The following is a 24,157-nucleotide window of genomic DNA, read 5'->3' on the forward strand; positions in this document are numbered from 1 at the left end:
AGGGTAAATTTAAAGAATAAACTGTACTAATTGGCCACGTAAAAATTCTGAAAATTTTATGATAAGATGGTATATGAGTCTAGTTTTAGGAAAATTTTATAGAACTTAATTTTAAGTTCTGTAGCTCTAGATAAAAATAATTTAGTTACTATGATGTAGATAAACAGTTTGCTGGAATTTGAATAAATATCAAATTTATGGTTGATTAAAATTATGTTATCTATGGAAACATGTTTTAAATTTGTTTATCAATTACATACGTACTTACTAAGCTATATGATTACTTCTATTTCTTTTTTTTCTTGTTATATAGTGTTATAAATCATCTCGGAATTCAGGCAGAGTCGGGGATCATCCACACTATCTACATCTTTTGGTATTTTGAAACCAATATTTCTGAATTATGGCATGTATAGAAGACTTAATGTTAATGTGATGTATATATATACTAATTACTACTTAGCTTAAGATGTTAATGTATATTAATTGACAGGTTGTTTTCTTAAAAATGCTAGCGAGGTTACTTTGAATGTCGTGAATGATTTAATTGTGTTTAAGTTTATAACTGTATTAGTTGAAATATTGAATTGGTTTGAGATTGCGTTTTGAAAATTTGCAGGAGGGATTACGCATTTGTAAAAGGGATTATGTCAAAAATTTTATCAAAAAAAAAAGGAAGAAAACTCCGATTGTATGAAAATATGTATTTTATGTTTGATAATACTTTTTACCCTGTTTTGGCGATGAACACGGGTAAGAGGTGTTACATCCAGAGTCTTTCCACTTCGCAATGCCAATGCCTTGATATGTTCTTTACCCAAATTTCTTGGATTCTCAGTATCGCTCGGCAATGTTCCTTGTGGTCTATTACAAAGCTCTGTAGCTAACTAACCTATTTGGTTTTCCAAATTTTTCAGTGTTGCTGCTTGGCTTTGGATCAAAATGTCATTCTTTGCCATGTACGCTTTCAATAAGTTTTCCAAACTATTTGATGCCTCAACTTGAGGTGGTTTTGGAGCTTGCTGATTAAAACCTTGAGATTGGTCGGGTCTTTGTTGTAATAAGTTATTGTTCGGTCCATTTCCTTGGTTGCTCCTAGAAAAGTTAGGATGATTACACCAGGAAGGATTGTAGAAGTTGGACTGGGGTCCTTGTCCACTCCTATTTTGATATTGGTTCCCCACATGGTACACTGACTCGGGATTTGATGGGAAATTCTCAAAAGAATGACCTTCTCCATAGTACACACAAGAAACTACTTCAAATGGACTTGGTGGCTGAGCTGTAAAATTATTAATACTATTAGCGATTAACTGTTTTAACATAGAGGAAATAGATGATACCTGAGTCGATAACGAAGTGAGAGAGTCAACTTCATGAACTCCAGCTACTCGTCTTCCTAAAGCTGTTCGATTTGTTGGCCATTAATAGTTATTACTCGCGATCCTCTCGATGATCTCATAAGCCTCATTATAAGACTTAGACAAAATTGCACCATTCGCGGAAGCATCTACCATCAATCTTGTATGTGCATTGAGACCATTATAGATTGTCTCCAGCTGGATACAATGAGGAATCCCATGATGAGGACACTTACGAAGTAACTCCTTGAATCACTTCCAAGCCTTATACAAAGACTTGTCATCCAATTGTTGGAAAGTTGTGATCTCGTTCCTCAACTTAGCGTTTTTACTAGGTGGGAAATACTTAACCAAAAATCTCTCTGCTAATTCTTGCCATGTAGATATGGAACTTGGTGGCAATGAATTGAGCCATGCTCGTGCTCGATCTTGTAACGAGTATGAAAACAACTTCAACCTCAGTGCTTCTTCAGTCACACCGGCTATCTTGAATGAATCACTCACATCCATAAACAATCGAAGGTGGAGATGTGGATCTTCCATGGGCATACCACTAAATTGGCCCAGCCTTTGTAGCATTTGAAACATCACTGGTTTCAATTCAAACTGGGTTGCCTCAATATCTGGCCTTCTAATTCCTGGTTTCAATTCAAGCATCTATCATCAATCTTGTCTGATGCATCGATCCCTATCATTGTCAATGAGGATGGGATTTTGTAAATAATCAGCTTCATTACGTTGGTCTTGATTCTGATTTCCGAGGTCCACCTCGACTTGTTTTTGAGTTATTCGTTCACGTCTTCTTTGTCTGAAAGTTTGTTCAATTTCAGGGTATACAGGGAGTAAATCGATAATTCGATCTATGCTCATAAATACCTAAGAAGAAAATCAAAAAAATTAAAAAGAATAAGTTAGTAATGTTAGAAATAAATCAAATTGAAAATAAATAATTTCACGAAAAATAATGCCTATGGCAACAGTTGACAATCCCCGGCAACGATGCCAAAAACTTGTAACGCTTGGGTTTGTGCAAGTGTACAAAGTCGTTATTAAGTAATAAGTAAGTATTGAGTTATCGTCTCCACAGGGATTGTATTTGTGCTAAGTCACTTAATTTGTAAAATTATATTAACAATTTGAAAAATAAAAACAAAATATAGTTGAGAAGTGGTATAAACTAGATGTAATGATCCCTAATGTAAATTATCCTAATATGCAGACTATATGAATGAAATAGATTTTAACAAAATTTAACACAATTTGCAACAATTATAACATAAATAAACTAGGACAATTACTTTAATTAAACTAATTTATTATCATCATGCTTAATAATATTCGGAAAAACATTCCATGGCAACTCTATCTTTCATGAGTTTGGAAATCAAATTAGGTCCTTTCAGAATCCTTTACTTAGTAAATACGCATTTTACTGATCCTTATTTACTAAGGATTTCTTAGAATTTGTGTGAGGTAACAGGGACATGTTAGGTTTGAAACAATTTAATCACACAAATCTAAAAACTATGCAGATAACAGAGCCTGGTTAGGGTTGATATGCAACCTACAAGTTAATCAAGTTAGGATCTAAATTGAGCATGCACATTTTAATTATGCGTCCATTAGCCGTTTTCTTGTTAGGATCGCTCAGCTAATTCAGGTGCATTTCAATCATGTATGAACGAAATACAGACTTGATTTTAATTGAAAACATGATCGATTGAGGCACAAACATTATACGTATGAATCAAATAAATATTATTTAATTAAAATAATCATCCTAGCTTAAATAAAATTAAGATATCATTGTTGTAAACAAGAACAAAGAACTCATAGCAAACATCTTTAAATTAAATTAAAGACAAGAAAAATTAAAACCAATTTAGAGTGGCTGTCACCCAAGACTCTGACTGACGAGGCTCCTTCGTTTCTTTGCGTTGCTCCTTTGCTGATGGTTCTCCAAGGTAGAGCTAAGAGAGTTGAGAGAGAGGATGAGAGATGAGAGGGATGAGGGATGAGGGATGAGGGATGAAGGATGATGGATAAAGTGAGAAATGAGCTCTTATTTATAGGTGAGGCAAGGGAGCTAGTTTGCTAAAATTAGGAGTGTCCATCCTTTGAAACCTCCTCCAAGAGTGGTCGACCATGAATTGAGGAAATGTGGCTGATTTTCCCTTATTTTTGGCCAATTTGAATGCTAGAACAACTCAGGACTAAGACTAGGTCTCTAGCAAATCTTCAGGTAAATTTCTGATTTCTTTAACTCTTCAAGGGCCTTATGTAATTAAACCAAAAATTGGTTTATAATCAGCCATGTGCAGCCTAAAATTGGGTTGACTTGGTCCTAACTTTGGACGGTTTTGCAATTAGAAGAAAACTCTCAAACCTGTCAAAAATAGCAGATAGTTTAGAGGACCAAATGAATTAATTTAACCACTTTAATTAATTATTTTACTTAATTAATTAAACCTAATTTTATTAATGAAATATTTAAAGTGAATTATTAAAATATAACATTATATTTTATTATTTAATTTAATCATGCATGGCCCACTTCATAGCTTAAGAATTTAAAATGCTTAAATTAATATAAAATAAGTCATTTTATGCATGAAAATTGTATAATAAAACATAAAATCACATTTTAATAATTCATATGTCCTAATTTCATATTTTCACATATTTCATTAATTTATTAAACAATTACTTGGTTTTAACAACAATTTTAAGTAAAAAGGTGATAAATTATATAGGAAAAATCCTATATATTTTTCCGTTTACAATATGGTTATTTTCATTTGTTTTGATATGAAATTATGATGTTTTGGTGCTGATGTAACACCACGCACCTAGCCTGGACGTTATGGCTGAATCTTGAGGAGTTACTTTAAGTCACTTGAAAAATCAGAAATTCACTTTGAAGTCGCGTGGTTAACCAATGTTCACTTTGATAAATCATTTTTCAATTTTAGGGAAATTCTTGATAAAATCGTTACTTTATTACAAGAAAACATTAAAGTGATTATATCGTTTGCAATGGAATTTATTGAGCTATAAGTTTTTGAAAGTCATGGTTTAATTTGCAACAAATCATTTTACAGTTAGAAATTTAATACTTCTTAATTCGAAAAAGCAAGCTAAAATGAAAAGCAAAGTTTAAAACAATTCATAGTCCAAAAGTCCAAAAAGTCCAAATTTTACATAAAGTCCATTTAAACCATTTTATCAAAAGAATCTAATTTCGAGTTCTCGCACGCCGACTGGTCCTAAGTTTGCTGATTACTTGAAAGGAATAAAATAAAGGGTGAGCTTACAAGCCCAGTGTGAACCTCAACCCAATAAGCAAATCAAAAACATATAATTTAACAAATACATATGCAGTTGCAGTTCAGTTACAGAATTGGATGCATATTTAGATACAAATGCATAATAAGATACAGAATTAGATCCTACCCCTATCTGCTGCACACCATATTCGTTCATCTCTATACACCAGTTAGGTCGTGTACCTTTCGAAGTAACCTCACATGCCCGTGTGCCAAGTTTTGTGCTAGGCCATGTAACAGACTGATTTGCATCCCTTCGGAAGCTACAGGGGACACACGGTTGTGTCACCTAGCCATGTGTCACACACGACACACGCTCGTGACTCTACCTGCGTGGACGAAAATTGGCCATTTTACAAGCCATTTTTCTTACCCAACTAGGCATATACCTACAACTAAAATTGCACATATACACAAGTCATAGCAAGGCATCAAAATCATGCATAAACAATTCATATACATATGGTATAATATCATACAACCAATATGCCCTTAGGCACCTTAAATGACAATATGTAAACATGTCTAACTATGTACTCATTTTGGTCAAAATGATTAACTAACTTCCAACTAGATTTGCATCAATTCATACCATTGAATTCACTTACCAAAACTTACCAAAATATACTAAATATGTCATTCAAGAATTATCACCAAGTAATCATATAATTCACTTATAACTAATGTACGAAATCACCACATTAACATGCTTCATAGTGACACCTACCATATGCATATTTGAACTATCATTCCATTATCCATCTTTCAAACATAACAAGCCAAGCATCAACCATTTTAAGGCTAATATTTACATGCCAAAACCATATCTATTACACCACCAAAATACCAAAACACAAGCCAAGTCAAATGGACATATCAACAACCAAAACACATAGGCCAACATTAGCCAAAATACCTATACATGCCATTATAACCAAAATTAAACAACCGAAAGTACCAAAAGAGCCGATGGATATTGTGATATAGATCCAACAATCTTTTAACCCGAACAAGCTTCCTATTCACTATAAAACACGAAAAATAACACAGATTAAGCATTTAAGCTTAATAAGTTCGAATAAAAAAGAACATAACTTACCATTTAATCATATAATAGGTAAGTAACATAACATATTCCAACCATAATTTGGCCAAAGCCTATGCACATATACACCAACCATGTTAGCCACGTAAATACATATATAAACCGATAATAACGGATGAGCACAACAATTGATTATGTTTCATATACATGTATTATCTAATTTAATTTTCCATATACCATGTAATAACATTTTCATATAATTCATATGTATCCCTATAATAGTCCGTAATGAACCCTTACCATTTTGTATTAGAATAATATACGTTGAACAATTTAAAATACCATTGGATACCTAGGGTAGCTCACACATAGTGTGCTAAATCATATAACTGTAATCCGTCAATTCCTGTACATGTATGCTTACACGAGCTGTGAATTGGTATGCTCACACGAGATATGGAGTATTAGAAACACATGCCGGAACTCAGCCACCGGTACGACATTCAGGACTAGCACTCGAATCATGTAAATCATAATGACATGTCATTTGTATCTTACGAATTCCTAAGATTCAAACAGGGCTCGGTAATGTCGTACGTCGTTGGATATTCGATCGGTATATATATATGGAAATTTAAAACACATGTATATTTAAATTGAAAGCATATAAGTACAATATAATTACACGAACTTACCTCGATTAGTATACGTAGATACGGAGGCGATTAATTCGAGACTTTCTTTTTTGCCCCGATCTAAAGCCGTATGAGGTCTGTCTTAATCTAAATGGATAAATTTAACTCAATTTAATATGTAATTTATTCCATTTAACCCAAAATCATATTTTGGAAAAAATACCATTTTTCCCCTATACTTTTAATTTCTTTGCAATTTAGTCCCTACATCATAAAAATGGAAATTAATGCAATTTCACCACAACCCACTATAGCCGAATGTCAACTAGGTCCTTAGCAAGCCTTATATTTCATTTATTTCATAATTTCACCATGTAAAATTCCTATTTTTCAATTTAATCCCTATTTGACATTTTCATCAAAAATCTCTTTACAAAAGTTGTTTATCTAACAACAACTATCCATTTTCTATCCTCAAACATCAAACATCATATATATTAATGAATGGTAAAACCATAATAGTTTAACAGTTTCAAAAATTAGTCTCCGGGCTAGCTAGATTAAGCTACAACAATCCAGAAACATAGAAATCATTAAAAATGGGTCAAAAATACATACCAAACAAGATAGGAAATGTTTGCCAAATGTAAAAGCCCCCCAATGGCTTTTCTTGCCCTAAGATTCAGTTGAAGAAGATAAGTGCATGAAGGATATTAGTTTTCTTTAATTATTAACCTTTATTTACCAATTTAACCTTTAAAAACATTACTAATTACACTTATACCAAGCCATCACATTCCCCTATCTTCATTAGTGGTCTAATTACCAAATAAGGACTCTTACCTTAAGGTTCTATAGCTATTTAATACCTTTAGCTACTAGAACCCAACTTTTACACTTTACGCAATTTAGTCCCTTTTATCAAATTGAGCATGTAAATGGTAAAATTTCTTAACAAAATTTTTATACGGTAGTACTATCATGCTCTAGGAAATACAATAATAAAATAATTTTTTGACTTCAAATTTGTCATCCCGAAACCACTATTCTAATTTCACTAAAAACGGGTTGTTACACAAATTATCAGATTTCATGTTCCTAACATGCACATATCACATTTCAGAACCTACGAAGTGTCTAAGTTTGAATCATATTCAAATTTATCCCTAACAAAATTTTACAAAAATTGGGCCCACACGCTCGTGTGGCCCAGTTTATATGGTCCACACAGCCTAACACAGGCCCATATTGCCCACACAACCCAAATAACCTAAGCCGTATGGCCCACACGACCTGCCACACAGTCGTGTGGCTCTCGTGGTCTGTCACATGGCCGTGTGACGACAATGGGCCTTTTAGCATTGCGACGTTTGCTTTTTTCAAGGTTTCCTTACACACCTGGTGGATTTTTTATGCAATCTCAACAGCGAGGGTTCGAATACCCAAATTGACAATTGTGAATGTGAGAAATAACAAAAATAATCTAAATTTTGAGTCCCTAACTGAGCCACAAACACTTCCTAGTCAATCCAAACATCAAGATTCGGCCTAAAAACATTTCGATCACTTACCCTTAAGAAGGCAGCAGCTTCTTCTCCTATTCGAAAGCCAAATCATCATATGCTTGGAAACACAAAAATATACACACTTTTTCATACCTTTTTGGAACTCAAATTCATGCAATTTCGTAGTAATCATTGTCAAAAAATATATAATAATTATAAAATAATTAAATTGCACTTAAATTATTAACATTTTTAATTTTAATTAATTTTATGATTAATTTTGATTTATTTTTAATAGATTCGCACAAAGGGCAAAAATTGGCTCGGCAGACACTGTTAGAAGCGCAAAATCGAGAAGCGATTTTTAAAGCATCAAGGAAAATTAATTTTTCAGCCTAAGACGGTCCAAATTATGCATATTAATTCATAATATAAATAATTTTAATTTTAATCCAATTTATTTTGGGTTAAATAATAATTATTAATTAATTATAAAAAAGAGGCCCAATTGTGCTAAATTGAGAAGACTGATCCAATCGAGGAATGGGCTGCCCAAAATCATCCCACATGCTGACCCAATGATCTTGTTTAGCTAATTATTTGGCTTGCAAAACATCCCTTGAAGCTTCCTTAAAATTACATTCAGGCCCCTCCACTATTCAAGCCTTTGTAGATTTACCCCTAGCTAAATTTAGCAAGTTTGAAAGCTTCAAACTTGCCACAGGTGTGGCCGACCTTGGGGGGAGTCTATGGCTGCTGATTTTTGCTATTTTTAGCAGCCTATCCAACCTATAAATACCCCATTGGCTGCTCATTTCAAATACACGTCTCATCCTTTCATTCTTCATTTCCATCTCACTTTCTCTCTTTAAAACCCTTCATTTGTTCTTTTTTTTCCCTTTCATTCCCTTGCTGATTTCCCCTCTTGGAAAAGAGCCTTTCAACCACCGTTGTAAGTAGCATTCAAGTGCTTGTAGAATCCTCGGTTCAACAAGAACAAACGAAGAAAGAGGAGCGGAGCAAACTAGTCAAGCTGCGGACAAACACCGGATTTGATTCTAGTTCCTTATCCTTTAATTTTTATTGTTGTTGTTATGAACATGTCTATGAATACTTGTGATGTTGATATGTTTAATTTAATTAATATGGCTTAAATTTAATCCGTGTGAGGTTGATTGCATTTCATCCACTTAAGTTATTAAAATTGTGTTTGTGTTGTTATAGGCCTTGGTAAGTTGTTTGATTAAGTAAAATCATAATTAATTTATTCTTGCATTATAATTGTAAGGTAACTAATGAATTAATTATTTAATCGTGTTGAAATTGTAATTAATTGATGCAATACTTAATTAGTGCATGTTTAATCTTCTAAGGTAGCTGAGGGTTAAATTAGCGATGGTATTAGACTGTACATTAGCCTTGCATAACTTGCAAGATTATTGTGATTAAACTATTTCAAGGTAGGAATAAATTGTTACCTCACTTAATCTTTTATGTTCTTATGAAGATTGATTAATTGTTTGAATTGGCAATAGAAAATGTTCAAGAGATTAGTTAATTTAATATGTATGAGCAATAGCTAGCAAATTATCGAGTTACCGTGAATTTATTCGTAACAACATGAACATGAGTTTAGTAATTCTAAGTTAAGAAATGTAATTAATCTAACACAATTATGTCATCTTGATTAAAATCATCTTTTGAAATCGTGCATTAGAATTTTTATTTTTATTTTATTTTATTTTACTGAGTTAAATTTTAGTTTTTAATCACTTCCTCAAATCAAAATATTTTCTTCACTAAAGTGTTTTTAATTTTATTCACAAATAATTCTTTTCACAGTCCCTGTGTGTACAATAATGCGACATTTACTTGTCACTTTATTACTTGTTGCGATTGTGTATACTTGCACATTTTCATCATTCCAATGCCTCACGTTGTTCTCCTATCAAAAAACTCAAACGATCAATCAATGAAGTTCATAGCACAAGACATAATTGAGTACAAGGACAAACTAAAACATTGCCACAAAAAGAACTAATGATACTTACACCATATTTACTTACAATTAACTCTATCGACACCACCAAAGATCGCCCAAAAGATGGCCCAAAAGATGGCACTCAAAAAGGCAAAAACAATAATAGCCGGAAGTGAAAGAATGGAAGAAAAAAAATAAAGAAACAAGAAAGTAAAAGAAATGTTTGTGGGAGAGGAAAAGAAATTTAGAACGTGAGGAAGAAAGGGGGCATGGAAAAGTGGACGATAGTTTTTAGGAGGATTTTGGGGAAATTTTGGAATAGTATTCGAAAAGGAATTAAAAAAACTACCCATGTACCCATTAAATTTGATTAATGATACTTATCATATTTTTCCCTAGAGATTAAATTCTAACCAACTTCCACCACATGAGCAGCACTGACCCGAAATAGCAAAAATAATTCCATTTTACACACACTGGGAGTCGAACATAGGACCCCTAGGTAATCTAAAGCCTTAACACCAAACTAGTAGGCTCATTTTGTCATCAATTGAGTGAAAATAATGTATAACCCTAATATCCAAAGTTAGGGTGTAACAACTCATTTTCTAGTGGTGTCAAAAATTATGGTTTTAGGGCCACAATTTCGACGTGTCAGTTCAATTATTTAATATTTACGAGGCCATTGGTTTCGTATTAATTTTTGGTTAATAAACTTTAATATTTAGGTAGTTAATTAATTGACAAAGACTAAATTGTAAAAGCTTAAAAAAGTTAGTTCTAATAGTTAAAGGTGTTAAATGTTTATTAACGTGTGCGTGGGTGGACCTATATAGTAAATAAACCATATAGGAAATTAGTGGACAAATATGGACTAATTTTGGTTAGTTATTAAATTATTTTATAAGGGTAAATAAGTAATTAGGCAATTTAAACATTAAAAACATAAAAACAAATTTTCGTTCTTTGCCGAAATTGGAGAAAAGAATAGCCATGATAGAAGTTTGAATATTTGGCCCTTTAATGTCCATGCTTGTAAGTGTATTTTCATCTATTTTTCATGAATTTTATGTTTTTGGGATCATTTTAACTTAACCTAGCTAACCTGGTGTTTAATTTGTAAAACTGTTAAATGTTTTCGAACATGTCATTGATGAGTTTAGTGTGTTTTTGAAGTTTAATGGAGGATTACTATGCTTGGGTGTTAAATAGAAATATTTTGTTAAGTTATTTTGTATAATTTTTAAGTTTAGGGATTTAATTTAAAATAAATTAAAATAAGCATGGTTTTCTTGGAAAATTTCAACATGTGTGGATTTTATTTGGGCATAATTGAATTCGATTTATTGTGTATAAGGATTAATTGTGTAAATAATTATGTTTTGGTCTTAAGGATCAAATTTAATAAAATGTAAAAGTTTGGGGCAAATGTGAAAATTTTTAAATAGGAAATCATTTGCACTAAATTGAATGTTATGTGAAATTAAAGCTAAAAAATTGAAATAAACTATTTTGTAGATTAAGAACAAGTAGATAACTGAGGAAAAGGCAAAGTTGTTGAGTAGTCTTAGAACTTTCACTGTCATTGCAGTTTAGCCCTGGTAAGTTCGTACGGTTTACTTTTATATAATTTAAAATGTTATAATAATTGTGAATTGAGATTGTTGGATGTTTTGAAATTATTGAATTGTAGCAAATCGATGTGAGTCGAGAAAGTATTTGATTTGAGTTACTCGATAATATATTGAGCCGATAAAAGTAGGATAGGATACAATTGGCATGCCAATAGGTTTTAATGTGCACGATACGGCTTTGATTTGTGATGAGATTGTGATTGTTGATTCATTACTGTTCACTAAATATACCGATGTCCGACATTCATTGTGGACTACCGTGTTATATTTATAGTGATTCTAGTGTGTTACTAGCGACGAATGTGAGGCTTTCGGGCATGACACTTAGTTTTCAGGTTTGTTTCAGAAGGATGTAAGCCTACCGGCTAAGCACTTGGTGCCCAGGTGTGTTTTTGGTTGGTTAAGCTTGTTTGAGCATTCTGGTTTATTCTGGATGGTTAATAGCGTATCCAAATCCGTTATATTGTTCATAAAGCAGAATTTTAATGGTTATATAATTTTCTGTTTGGTAACTTGAGTTGATATTGAATGATCTAGTATAATTGAAAAGATTATTTATTATGAGTATTGATATACAAAACTAACCTATTGAATGTTATGATTGACATGATTATAGTTTATTAACTGTTACTGTGTGATTTCTATATTTATAAGTTTATCGTTTGAACCATTTAACTTACTAAGCTCTAGTAAAGCTTACTCGTGCTATTTCTTCTATTTCTTTATAGATTACATTTTGTGGAAATCAGGCGATCGGATCAACTCGAAGAATCATACTATCTAGATACCTTTTGGTAGTTTTTAGATGTTTACTTTTGGGTTATATGGCATGTACTAGGTGTTTGTATATGTTTGGATACTTCATATGCTATGTTTTAGCTTGGTGTAAAGTTTTTTAAGTTTGTTTGTATATTTGCTTTTGTCTTTGGTATAAATATGTTACTTGTAAACTTGATTTTGGCTATTTTGCATATGTCTTAATGAATGATTTGAAATATGGTATATTGGTTATGAATGGTTTGAATGGTAATGGTAGATTTGGCATGAGATATTATAAGTATTTGAGAACTTTGAATGAAATTGAAATTGGTATGAAATGTGAATTTGATTTGGATATTGAATTTTGGTATCAATGAGGGCATATTGGTTAAACATTTAAGTGTTTGAATAGGTGATATTATTGTCTCTTGTTTGGTAAGTGAAATTGGCATGAAATTAACTTTTTAAAGATGAGATTTTACCATTTTTGAATTTAGGTATCGATATTTTGGCATATGGTATCAATACTTGACCTTATTAACAATTTTAAAACAAACAGAATGATGAAAGAGTTTGGGGTGGGTAACGTTTGAAATGAAGGGATTTAAGGGTTTTAAGGGGTGTATTTTGAAAACCTGATGGGGTATCATGATACCCAGAGTGGATTTCGCAATATCCTAGCAAATTTTTGGACCCCCAATTTAAAACTATCCCAGGTATTGAGATACCATTGGGTATCTTGCCAAATTTTGAAATTTCAAAATTACTTGAGATATCGAGATACAAAGGGTCGATATCGTGATTCCCATAAAAAAAATTGGCCTCCCCTCAAAACTGATTGGAGTATCGCGATACCCAAGGATAGGTATAGCAATTTCACTGTATGGTGCTAAAAAATCCTCCAAAAATAAAATCTTAACTCCTATACAAAATTAGACCCCTGAACAAAAAATTTAAACATGCAAGAAATTTAAATCCTAATCTACACAAGGAAATCACATGGAGTCCATACTCAAATAGTTAATTATGTACAAATCAAGTTTCAAATTGCCCCATGGCCGAACTACAAAGAAACTTCAGGGCGATCTATTGCATCCTCGAATTAGTACTTGCAAGGTGTCTTTGACATGGGAATAGGCCTCCAGTTTGCTACCCGACTTAGGATACTCGAGGATTGCCATGACATAGCCATATTCTTTGGCTTTTGGATCCTTCATGATGTCAAATTTGGTCCTACAAATTCACACAACTTGAAAAAAAGTTTCAAGGTTAGTAGCTCGACATGGTGACAAATGTATTGGTTGACAGTCATGCTTCAGAAAAGGCAATGTCTCCCTAAAGCTAGAGCTAGGATCGACACACTTAAACATTTCCACCTCTCTATCAATGTCCATTGTTAACTCACCTTTCTCGACATCTACGGTTGTTCTAGAGGTCGCCAAAAATGGCCTCCCTAAAATTATAAAAATTTCTAGGTCCTCTTTGAAATTTAGCGCTATAAAGTCAGTCAATAGACTGAACTACTGATATGTAACCAAGACAACCTCATGGACTCTCTAGGGGTAAACTAATGAATGGTTGGCAAGTTGCAAGGTTATCAACGTCTCTCACAGGTCACCTAATCCTAATCGATGATAAATTGGCAAGGGCATAAGGTTGATGCTGGCCCCAAGGTCATAGAAGGTTTTCCCAAAGTTCACTTCTCCTATTCTATAGGTTTTGTGAAATTACTCGGGTCTTTAAGTTTTTGGGGAACCTTTCTGGACATAACCGCGCTACAGTAATTTTTTAGAGCAATTTGCTCTCCTCTCCTAATCTTCTTCCTCCTAGACATAGCCTCTCTAAGAAATTTAGTATATTTTGACATTTTTTAAGAGTTCAAACAAATGGAGGTTAACATTTAACACCTTAAACATGTTGAGGGAGCTAAAAATTCCTCACTCTTATTCTTTTTTCTTTCTTACCTACTTGAAAAGGGTATGGGTACTTGAATTAGTGGTATGGTTGGCTTATCCTGAGGCTCGGATTACTTTGGTCCAACTTTCACTTCTACTCTCTCTCCTACCCCGTCTCAACCAGTAGGAGTACGGGTGGTATCTTTTTTTTCTCCTTTCTCATCTCCACTCACTGGGAAAACGAGTACCTTAATTACCACTCAGGACCTTAAAGTAATAGCCTTGGCATGCTCTTTTTCCTCTCTCTTCGGGTTAGGTTTAGTGTTGCTCAGGATACTAGAGTTGGCCCTGTTCTGCATGATGTAAAAGATTTGGTCCAATTGATCTCTCATTCCGCGCATTTTTGCTTGCACCGTATGTAATCCTTCCTCAAGTTTACTCACCCAGATGGGTATAGAACGGTCACTACTATACATGCGTTTCCTATCAAGTTCTTAGGGCGGCTGATAAGGCTACGTACAGAGGGTTCAGTCGAGGTTGATTAAAGTTGGGCACTCCTTGATTTGAGGGTCCTCATTGATTGCCTCCCCACCTAAGATTGGGGTAGTCACGTCACCCCGAGTTATAGGTGTTTGAGTACGAATTATACCCTCTATTTCCCTTGCAGTTTACCTCAACTTAGCCAGCCACATATAAGAACACCCATATAAGAATTCATTGCCATATCCTTGATTAATTGGAAACCTTCAGCATAAGTCTTCGACATGAACACCCCGTAGATGCTTCGTCGAGACTAAATCACAAATTCCTATCTAGCCCATTACAAAATGTCTGTAATTGCAACCAATCTTGCAAACCGTGATAAGGGCACTACCTCTTGAGGTTCCTATTTCGATTTGAATAACCCTTCTCACATGTGTCAATATTCGTTCTGGTTTTAGTTTGAATGGTACTATCCCATTATCAGTCCAAGTCAAGTATTACCTCCTGCAAGCACAAGGAATTAAAACAAATCAATAATTACTTCCCCAAAAATAACAAAGAAGCAGAAAGAGATGTTGTATCTATAAACCTAGCTTGGGTCGACTATTTCCCTAAATAGCATGCAACAAAACTAAAACTCGCTTAACTAAACATCATCTCTCTGACAATGACACCAACAACTTAACTGTGCCCATGCTTGCATGCATTGGGGCTAAGAATCAGCACTACAATAATCAATAATATAGCATTATCTACAACTATGACAGGTCAGTTGTAATATTTATAATGTTCAATGGAACAGTCGAGTCTTGCAAGGATCAAACCCGCAGAAGTCGATCGTTAAGAAAGATCCTATACTAAAGGCATGTGAATTAAGGAGTCCAATTAACTACTTGCTAAATACTATAAAACGACAGACCATTCAAAGTTGGATTATACTAATTAATTACCTAAAACTAGCAAAGAACTAAATTGTAAAGATAACAAGCTACACAACTATCAAATACGAGCAAATATGATAACATGGAACAATTAGTTGGTTTTCATATGGCTGGCTGTGTACCACCCCTCACCCAGTCCAGTAGTCGGACCCAAGCTATAGGATGCTACAACAGTTAATGGAGCAAATCACATTATTTCCATGTGGTTGGTATGTGATCTGCTCCGCTAACTGTTGTAGCATCCTATAGCTCGGGTCTGACGACTAGACCGAGTAAGGTGTGTTACATTTAAGGGTATTAGAACTACGGTTTAGTCAATTCTATGACTGAATGTAACGTGTGTTGAGTTTAGAAATACATGCCACATTAACCTGAGATAGTGTGATGTAATATGATTCGATTTGGCTCTGTTTCCTTCTAGATATATTATGTCAGTTGAGTTTAATTGTTCAGTATCAAATAAGGTAAATGGTAATGTTTCCGCTTCTAATTAAGGAGCTAGTCATATTGCATTCATTGCACAAGGGCCAGATAGTGAAATGTTAATTGTTTTCTGTTAAAAGATGAACCAATAGTTCTTAGAGTCCTTTCAAGCTAAATTTGCAACTCCAGAACCTCCACCCTTGACTGTGCCTCCCACGACACCTCTTGTCCTCAAGATCTAGTAATTGTTCCTAGACCTATGATTAAAAAGATTAGAAAATGTGGAGCTGAAGAGTTCCGAGGCAAGACAGAAGATGATTCGGCCAGGGATGAGTATTCATTGGAAAATACTCAGAGAGACTTTAATGACATGGTATGTACACTTGATGACTATTTGAGAGTATATTTTCTAATAGATGAAATGCTAAAAGATGAAGCTTATTAGTGGCGGTCCGCGTTAATAGCAATTGTACTGAAAGATAGAGTGAACTGAGACTTTTTCCAATCTGAATTCCGAAAGAGGTACTTCAGTAGATTATACCTAGAAACTAAAAAGAGAATTTCTATAGTTAAAATAGGGAAATTGATTAGTGGCTGAGTACGAAAGAGAATTTTTCTGGCTTAGTAAATATGCTCGTAAGATCATACCAAAAAAAGTCGAGATGTGCATTCGTTACTAGTGTAGATTGAATGATGATATGCGAATGTTGTCGAAGCATTGAAATTGTGAGAATTTGTAGTTTTGATTGAACGAGCTCAAAAAATGAAAGATATATACAATGAGAAAGAGCAAGTTTAATCAAAATCTTGAGAATATGGTAAATAGAAATTAATCAAATCATTTTGTACTCCTCAATTGAAAAAGTCAAGGGACATTCTCGCCATTCCATTTCCCCACCAGAATTTCATAGGAAGAAAAGCGAAGATCTAGTAATTTAAAATCACAGACTACACTAACAATCAATGTTGGTAGTGTTCATCATGGGAAAAGTCAAGTTTGTCATCACTGCAAAAAAACTCATAGAGGTGAGTGTCAATTAAATAGTGGAGCTTGTATTCTGTGTGGTTCTAAAGAACATTAGAATCGAGATTTTCTAAGTCAGGCAGATCGAAGTGAGGGACTGAGTGTTTAACCTATAACGACTCCATCGAGAGGTAAATGACCATGAAATAATATTAATGTCGAAAACATTCAAAACAAAAATAGAGGCCTGACTGTAAAATCTGAGACTCGTACACTTGCAAGGACTTATGTGATACAAGTAAGAGAAAAGGCTACAACTCCTGATGTAACACTGGTAAATTTTTCTCCTTTTGATATAACTTTACATGTTTTGATTGATCCTGATTTAGCAACGTCCATATGTTTGCACTACCTTGGTAATTGGAAAGAGTATATCAGTAAAGTCTTTTGAATATGATGTTAGAATAACGAATCTGCTTAGTCAGTATGTTATAAATAGTCAATTGTGCATATTAGGTTAGTTGAAAATGCGGGGCTATAAATTCCTTGTCGATTTGGTACTACTTCCATTTGATAAATTTGATGTCATTCTCGGTATAGATTGATTGTTTGAGCTTGATATAGTGGTTAATTGTAAACCGAGATGGATTATCCTAAGATATTAGATTAGTGAAGCGGTTAATGTTGAAGCTGTCAGAACATATTCTATAATTTGAATTATATTTGTGATATAGGCTTGAGATCTTATCAGAAGAGGATATGAAGCGTATCTAGCCATCATAAAACTCAGAGTATGGGGAACAAAGACTGAACGAGAACTGACAATTACTAAAATTCATTGATGTGTTTTCTGAAAAATTTTCAAGTTTAGCATAAGAGAGAAAAGTTGAAATTTTGATATCGAAATGACACCCAGAACTACTCCGATTTAAACTGAACCATAAAGAAAGGTAATGACTGAATTGAAAGAACTAGAAGCTTATCTGCAAGAACAATCAAACTAAGAATTTTTTGATCAATTGTGCCACATTGTAATGCTTTTGTATTGTTGTGAAAAAGAAAGAAAAAATTATGAGAATTGTGTATTTATTATAGGTAGTTAATTATAAATATCATGAAGAATAAGTAGCATTTGCTCAATGTTGACGACTTGTTTAAATAGTTAAAAGCAACTATAGTTTTCTTGAAAATTGACCTTTAATCAGATTGTTATCAACTCAGATTTATGAATAAGATATATTGAAGACTACTAACCTGATGCCAATTGTAGTGGTACTTTAAGTATATTTTGGCACTTGACGAACTTCTCTTCTTGGAATTTTATAAATAATTATTGCATTTTAATATTAGTAGGTGTAAATGGGAAAATATATAGGATTTTTCTTATACAATTTATCACCTTTTTACTTAAAATTGTTGTTAAAACCAAGTAATTGTTTAATAAATTAATGAAATATGTGAAAATATAAAATTAGGACATAGGATGGTCCAAAAATGTGTGTTAATTAATTTTAATTTACTCCCAATTTAAATTGGGCTAAATAAATTATTATTAATTAATTATGGAAAAAAAGGGGTCCAATTGAACCGCATTGGTTGAACCAAATCTAGTGAACTGAACCAGGCACCAACTGGAATGCCCAGAACCATCCATATGCTGACCCAAATCAGCATTTTAGCTGACTAAATAAGCTTGCAAAGGAGCCCTTGAAGAACTTTCAACCTTGCATTCAAACCCCTCCAAAAAATGTGGCTTTATGGATTTGCCCCAGGCTATTTTTAGCAAAGTTGAATCTCTCAACTTTGCCATGTGTGGCGCTGGCCAAGGGGGTATCTTTTGCTGATGGAATTTTCTATTTTTAGTAGCCACAATCAACTATAAAATCCACCCCTTGCTGATCATTGAACTCATCCCTCACACTCTCATTCTCTCTTCTCCTCTCTCACTTTCTCTCAACTTTTCCTTTCCATTTCCCCTTTTGTTCAAGTGTCGATTTCTTCTCTTCAGAAAGAGGTCCTAATCAGTCATTGTTTAGCAGCAATTAAAGTATTCATAAGCCACTTTGATAGCCAAGGACAACGGAGAACGAAGAATGGAGCAATCAGTCAAGCCACGGAGAAACACCAGATTTGCTTCTTGTTCCCTATCTCTTTAAATTTCGTTGTTGTTTTGACAAACATGTTTATGATTATTTATGCTATTTAAATGGTTATTTAATCAATTTATCTTGAATTTAATCCGTGTTGGGTTGATTATTTTTTACCTGCTTGAATTATTGAAATTGTGTTTGTGCTGTTATAGGCCTAGGTAAGATGCTTGATTAAGTAAAATCATGCCTAATTTATTCTTGCAATATTAATTTTTAGATAAATAATGAATTAATTATTAAATCATATTGAATTTGTAATTAATCAAAACAATACTTAATCAGTGCATGTTTATTCTTCTAAGGTAGCTGAAGTTAATTTAGCATTGTATTTGGCGATACATATGCCTTGCATAACTTGCAAGATTATTGTGATTAAACTGTTTCAAGGTAGAAATATTCTGTTAGCTCACTTGATCTTTTATATGTTTGTGAAGAATGATTAATCGCTTGGATTGACATTGAAAAATGTTCAAGAGATTGATTAATTTAATAAGTATGTATGAGCAGTAGTTAGCAAATTACCGAGTTGCCGTGAATTTGTTCGTAGCAGTATAAACATAATTTTAATAATTCTAAGTTAAAGGAATGTAATTAATCCAACACAATTATATCATCTTTATTAAACCTTATTTGAAATCGTGCATTAAAACCTTTTTATTTTTAATTTTTTACTTAGTTTTTAACCCTTAATTTTTAATCATCTTTAAACAAAAATATTTTCCATCACCAAAGTGTTTTAACATTAATTTCATAAATATTCCTTTTTACAGTCCTTGTGGGTACGATAACTCGACATTTACTTGTCACTTTATTACTTGTTGCGATTGTGAACACTTACACATTTTCGTCGTGCCAAGTTTTTGGCACCGTTGTCGGGGACTATTTTTAAAAAAAGCCATTATTTGTGAATCTGTTTTTACATTTTGGTGTATTTACTTTCCTATTTAAATCTTTACTTACTTAATCTTTCTGTGATTATTTCAGGTGTTTATGAGTATTGACACGATTATCGACTTACTCCCTGTGGACCCTGAAATAGAACGAACCTTTAGACAGCGAAGAAGACAAGTGAACCAGAGAAGGACCGAAGAGATAAAATTTGAGAATATGAATCAAGGAAACGGAGCAAACCTTGCTCAGAATCCTATCCTTATTGCTGATGATAGGGATAGAGCTTTACGACAGTATGCCGTGCCAGTATTTAACGATCGTAATACGGGTATTAGGAGACCCAAAATTTAGGCACAACAATTCGAGCTGAAGCCAGTCATGTTCCAGATGCTTCAGACTGTGGGCCAATTTAGTGGAATGCCTACTGAAGATCCTCATCTTCACTAAAGACTATTTATGGAAGTGAGCAATTCTTTCAAGTTAGCCGGAATACCCGAAGATGCATTACGACTGAAGCTATTCCCATATTCGCTAAGGGACAAAGCTCGTGCCTGGTTAAACTCATTGCCACCAAACTCTATTTTTACATGGCAAGAGTTAGTCGAGAGATTCGTCATAAAGTATTTCCTGCTGAGAAAGAATGCCAAGTTGAGGAATGAGATCACTGCCTTCCAACAAATGGATGATGAGTCCTTGTATGCGCCATGGGAAAGGTGTACAAAGAGTTATTACGAAAGTCTCCTCATCATGGAATCCCACATTGCATTCAACTTGAGATATTCTATAATGATCTCAACGCTTACACGAGGATGGTAGTGGATGCCTCTACTAATGGTGCTCTCCCTTCTAAGTCTTATAATGAGGCTTACAAAATTATTGAGAGGATTGCCAGCAACAATTATCAATGGCCAACCAATGGAGCAGCGTCAGGAAGATAAGTCACTAGAATACATGAAGTGGACGCTCTCACTTCACTCGCATCTCAGGTATCTTCAATATCCTCAATGCTTAAGAATCTTACGACTAATGGGTCTAACAGTTTTGCAGCCTAACCACCTAACCAATTTGAGAATATAGCCTATGTGTATTTTGGGGAAGGACATTTGTTTGAAGAATGTCCATCGAATCCCGAATCTGAATATTACATGGGTAACCAAAACCAAAACCGAGGGAGGTAAGGACTGCAATCCAACTTTTATAACTCATCGTGGCGAAATCACCCAAATTTAACTTGGAGTAACCAAGGGGCTAGAACCAGTAACATTACATCCAACCTAGACCAACTTAGCTGCCTAGTGTCCCCCAACAAGTTCAGAAACCAACCCAAGCAGAACCATCTAATAGCTTAGAGAATCTATTGAAGGCATACATGGCGAAAAATGAAGCCACTCAAAGGAATTTGGAGAATCAAGTGGGCCTGCTTGCTACTGAACTTAGGAACCGACCATAAGGTGCTCTACCTAGTGACACGGAGAATCTGAGAAATCTGGGGAAGGAACATTGTAAAGCGCTGACATTGAGAAGCGGAAAGATAGTAGAGCCCAAGACTGTTGAAGTGGAAAAGGAGCCAGCTGATGCTCAAGATTCAAAAGAAGTTCAACCAAGTGTTGAAATTCTAGTTTCACCAGAACCAGAATTTGCAAAACCTGACAAAGTAACCTCAGGACCAGCTAATTCTGATCAACTAACAATGTCGTTAGATGCAGAATTACCGCCAAAGACGAATCAACTAGAATCAATCCCAGTAATGAAACCACCACCACCCTACCCTCAAAGACTTCAGAACCAGAAGCAGAAGATTCAATTCAAGAAGTTCCTTGACGTACTCAAGCAACTTCACATCAACATCCCGTTGGTTGAAGCACTTGAGCAAATGTCAAACTACATAAAGTTCATGAAAGATATCTTGTCTAAGAAATGAAAACTTGGAGAATTTGAAATGATAGCTCTGATGAAGGAATGCAGTACATATATTCAAGAAAAACTACCCCTAAAATTGAATGATCTTCGATGTTTTACCATACCGTGCAACATTGGAACAACATATTGGGGTAAGGCATTATGTGACTTAGTTGCAAGTATCAACTTGATGCCTATGTCAATATTTAGGAAGTTGGGGATAAGAGAAGCTAGTCTAACAACAATTACGCTTCAACTATCAGATCGATCCTTATCACATCCAGAAGGAAAAATCGATGACATATTGGTACGTGTAGATAAGTTTATCTTTCCTACTCATTTTGTAATTCTAGATTTTAAAGTAGACAAAGAAGTACCAATCATCCTAGGAAGGGCGTTCCTAGCAACTGGAAGGAACCTTATTGATGTGCAGAAGGGCGAGCTCATTATGCATGTTCAGGATGATCAGGTAACATTTAACGTCTTTAAGTCAATGCGATTTCCTAAGCAGAATTGACCACTAAGCAAGAAGAGAAACATATCTTAGTTCTGAAACAATGCAAGAAGGCCATTAGATGGACCATAGCCGATATTCGCGACATTAGTCCATATGTATGCATGCACAAGATTATCCTGAAATATGGCAATAAAGGGACGATCGATGGACAATGGAGACTGAACCCCATCATGAAGGATGTAGTAAAAAAAGAGATCATCAAGAGGTTAGATGCGAGTATCATCTATCCCATCTTAGACAGTTCAGAGTGTGCCAAAAAAACGAGGTATCACGTACGTAGAGAATGAGAACAATGAGTTGATACCGACTAGAACAGTTACGATATGGAGAATCTGCATCGATTATCAGAAGCTGAACAAGGTGACTAGAAAAGATCACTTTTCTTTGTTGTTCTTGGACCAGATGCTGGATAGACTCGTAGGACGAGATTACTATTGTTTTCTCGATTGATACTTAGGGTATAATCAGATTACAGTAGTACCAGAAGATCAACAGAAAACGACATTCACCTACCCGTACGGTACGTTTGCATTTAGACGCTTTTGTTCTTGAGTTCCCAGATGTTATCTTTGAGACATGGACGGAAGATACTGACGATGCAAGCGAAGATGGAACTAAAGAAGATAAGGGGAATAAGTTAGAAAAATAAAAAGGGGGATTCTTGTCTTGTTATTTATGTAATTGTTTTTTAGGTCTTTAGGAATATATTTCTTTAGTAATTAGGATTTAATCTTTGCAAAGTAAAACATAGCAAGCATGGATAAATATTTCTTTAGGAAGAAAAAGACTAAGTGATGTGGCAATGGGAATGAACATGTCTAGGATTGGGTTATTAGGAAAGACTTGGTATTTAAGCAGTCTTAATGACTCACCTTTCTTTCTTTACCACCCTACCTGGTGTTCAGTTTTCATTCATTACTTTGTTCTTGACATGAGGACATTGCTTCTTTTTAAAGGGGAAAGGCAAATAAATTGCTCAAATTTTAAAATTTTCTAGTATGTTTTAATCATTTGTTTCATAAGTATGTTTTAATAAATGAATGTTTAGAGAAATTCTTTTTAATAAGATAGCTTGTATGCAAGTATGAATGATGATTTTATCTGACTGATTGTATGTTATCTTGAAGAATGGAATGTTTTTATGATCTTAGTCTTAGGTAATGTTTGTCATGAAAACTTAGTTTCTCTTGAGATCAGACATGCATGAAGGTTTATATCTTTAGAATTGACTTAGTAACTTTCTTGAGGCGTAATCCTAGGAGACATAAAAATCTAAAATGATATAGGCACCATTTTTCTTTGGACCGTTTGAGCCTTTTCAAACCCACCTTATGATATTAGACCCCTGAAACTACAATTTTGAGCTTTAAGGCCTGTTTTTGAAATGAACCTACATTATAAGCCGGTTACCATCTTTTTATAATTATTCTAATTTTGTGCACCTATTTTAACTTAAGTGTCTTGGGAATCAACATTTGCGGAAATTTTCATAAAGATGTATGTTCTCATGCTTAAAAAAAACAAAGACAAAGAAAGAGCGAAGAAAAGTTCGCCTAGTCTTCAAAAAGGAATGATGTATGAGCTTGAGTTCAAAATAAGTTTGGGGGTGTTCCAAAGGTTCACTTGAAGAAAAAGGTTTAATTTCGAGAAATCTAGGACAAGTTAAAGGTTAAGATTTTTGAAACTAAAATGTCTCATCTGTTAAAATCCCTACCTTTAACCAAGCCCCATTACAACCTTATAAAAGA

The 24,157-nt window shown here is 34.0% G+C and overlaps 1 non-coding gene across 1 annotated transcript; it reads left to right on the forward strand.

Annotated features, from left to right (window-relative positions):
* The first annotated feature begins 1,575 nt into the window (after window positions 1–1,575).
* Window positions 1,576–1,682, forward strand: LOC128032217 (small nucleolar RNA R71). The gene has a single exon (XR_008188345.1). It is a non-coding gene; the product is annotated as a small nucleolar RNA R71 (small nucleolar RNA).
* Window positions 1,683–24,157: the final 22,475 nt, after the last annotated feature.

This window comes from Gossypium raimondii, chromosome 8 (assembly GCF_025698545.1).
Source record: "Gossypium raimondii isolate GPD5lz chromosome 8, ASM2569854v1, whole genome shotgun sequence".
NCBI classification, from domain to species: Eukaryota; Viridiplantae; Streptophyta; class Magnoliopsida; order Malvales; family Malvaceae; genus Gossypium; species Gossypium raimondii.